Raw genomic sequence first — 3,287 nt, forward strand, 5'->3', positions numbered from 1 at the left:
GGCCGAATTGAGAGGCAAGAGAGAGAGAGAGAGAGAGAGAGAGAGAGAGAGAGAGAGAGAGAGAGAGAGAGAGAGATTGGTAGATGGGGAGTGCAAGAGCGAGAGAGAGAGAGATACAGAGACAGAGGCAGAGCTGTGAGGGGGGAGAAGATAAGGTGAGAGAGAGAGAGAGTGAGTGAGAGAGAGAGAGAGAGTATAAGTAAAAGAGAAAGAGAGTAAGCGAAAATGAGAAAGAGAGGAAGGAAACACACACCAGCAGTGTTTCCTTCATTAGCTGTGTAAATCAAGTGTTACAGCTGACAGAGAGGGTGGTATGTGACACAATAAACTAACGTGCCATCCCAAATAGGGAGGCCTTTCTAAAAGTCCTTCAAATTAGATTTTCAACTAAAATAGATTAATAAATAAAAGTTACGTTTCTAGGAACACTCATTTGCTTCCTGGAAGTGAGATAAGAGTTGACTTGACATCATGGGATACACGTGAGGACTCTGTGAGAACCTCTCACGGCCATGTTCTCCTACCATGGGGGAGGAGAAACTGTTTAAAAGTGGAGATGCCCTAGATTGGACATTGAAGGGTCTAGGGGGAGGTGGGGGTTGAGGTAGTGGGGGGAGATGGGAGGGTTGGGGAGATGAAAGGGTGGGGGACATGGGAGGATGGAGGCGCTGGGTGCTGTGGAGGAGGTGGAGAAGAGGGAAGGCTGGCGGGGATGGGTGGCTAGGGGAAATGGGAGAGGAGGGTCAGGGAGAGAGGGGACTTCTCTCCTTCTCCCCATCTCATGGGAGAGATGGTATGCACTGGTCTTTTTTCGGTTATCACAGCCTCACCCTGTGCAACCAAAGCATTGGATAAAAACAAAACACCATGCTTTGTTTTCCTGTGCTCAGTTTAAACTTTCCATTAACAGTTGTTTACATTTTCTATGTTTAGACTGGGTCATATCATGTCTCACTTCATGGACATAAGATACACACACACACACACACACACACACACACACACACACACACACACACACACACACACACACACACACACACACACACACAAAACCAGAAACATTTGTTGATTCCAAATGCTATCTCCTCAGTGATCACTCGCAAACATAATACCTCATAACCTGTTTAGATAGCTCAAACAAAAACAAGCAAACCAAATAATATTTGTTTCCCCCCTCATATAGCCCAAAACGACATAGTTTTAACTCAACAACAATTCTCTAAATTCTCTTTGCATAAACATCACTGATGCTGAGGAACAATCTGTGCTAATGCATTTGGACTGCCAGCGTTTTCTTTTGAGAAAGGTTGACTGAACTTGCATCCCTTGCAGCATCAGGGCAAAGGCAGCGTAATGTGGTGAAGCCTACGTTGAGATGAAGCCTGGATACCCCTCCGCCTGAGTGATGGTGTGCCCACTTGTCATTGAATAAAGCATCTGTCTGCTTCAAGCCCTGACAGAGTAACATGCATGAAGCCTTATTGTTGCACTTAAAATGGTGTATTTTTAATAAACACATGAAACACAGTGCACTTAGCTTAATGTGTGAAATGTGAAACGTGCAATAGGCCTACAAGTGAATGAGAGTCACATAAACGTAAGTGTGAGATTAGAAATACACTTGTTTATGTTTGATTCGGTTTGGGTGTCTGAAGCTTTAAGACACTGGTTTGAAAGACAGAGCATTGAATAAAATTCAAATGTTTATGATTCTAACACAGTGCTATGGTCCAGCCACAAATATTTTTTGTCTGCACTTTTTTACAAATTTTACTATTTTGATTAAAGGCTATCGCATTTTTCCAGATGTAGATCCTACATATGTAGGAGTTTCATTTGCATATGTTATTTCCATATTCCCCTCCGTGTACTGCATATTAAATGCTTTCTATGGTAGGCTATTCATGGTTCAAGGGTCACCTCCACATAGTTAATTCACACATAAATAAACATTCTCGATTACCCTTCTTAGCAATACGTTTAACGTAAGCCAATCATACTTTTTAATCCCGGTTGGTGTTGATCTTTTGGCAGAACCACAGATTTGATGATCTTGGTGTTATGAGACCTTTCAAAGTGTCTAATATTGTGATATCTATACGCTACCCCATGAAAGCACAGGAGACCTGTATCCTCTATAGAAGGTTCTGCAGTGAGTCTGATTACAGACTGGATTTCCCATATTGCACTACTATGTACTGACACGGTTTGGTTTTTATCATCCCTAAAATGTAATGATTTGTTATTTTATAGTCGTTGCCAAAGAAAATTACTGAAAGCCTGTATCGATAATACTGTTCATTTAACTATAAATATTTATCGGGTACATAAATTATGCAGTTAAATAGTCTCAATACTGTTCAGGCTGTGAATGATTACGTTTAGTGCTTATTATCCAACCTCATTCTTGAATGTGTATTTAAAGGCGTTCAACATTAACCTTTTAACAGTGTTCAATAAAGCAAGGCTTGAATCACTAACGTGGAGGGCCATGAAAATATATATATTTTTTTTTTTCACTTCTATTTCAAGCGATCTGATTAGTCGAAAAACAATATTTATTCTGAGCGATCTGATTTGTAGAAAAAATTATTTATTTAGAGCGATCTGATTTGTAGAAAAAATATATATTTAGAGCAATCATATTGGTCAACATAATCAATAAATTTCGAGCGATCTGACGGGTCGAATTTTAATTTTTATTTTGAGCGATCTGATTGGTCAAAAAACAATATTTATTCCGAGCAACCTGATTTGTAGAAAAATAAATATTTAGAGCGATCTTATTTGTCAAAATAATAATTGTATTTCGAGCGATCTGATGGGTCAAATTTTTATTTTTATTTCGAGCGATCTGATTGGTCGAAAAACAATATTTATTCGGAGCGATCTGATTGTTCGAAAAACAATATTTATTCCGAGCTATCTGATTTGTAGAAAAAATATATATATTTCGAGCGATCTGATAAATTGAAAAAATATATCTATTTCAGATATCTGAATCGTCGGAAAAATATATATATTTGGAGCGATCTGATTCGCCGAAATAAATCAATTTTTTCGACCAATCAGATCGCTCGAAATAAATGATTTTATTGGTGTCCAAACGTTGCGTGGCAGCTGGATACGCAAAATTACGATCCCGTGAGAATCCATCTTGCCAGACACAAAGATTTTGTCATTGTGCCAAATCAACGTCCTATGAGGCACTAACGTGAGTAGACAGTGATTGACACATTATCCCATCACCTGCAAAGACTTTTCTGAAAGTGCCTTTCCCTATC

The sequence above is a fragment of the Pollachius pollachius genome (assembly GCF_949987615.1).
Source record: "Pollachius pollachius genome assembly, chromosome: 1".
NCBI lineage: Eukaryota > Metazoa > Chordata > Actinopteri > Gadiformes > Gadidae > Pollachius > Pollachius pollachius.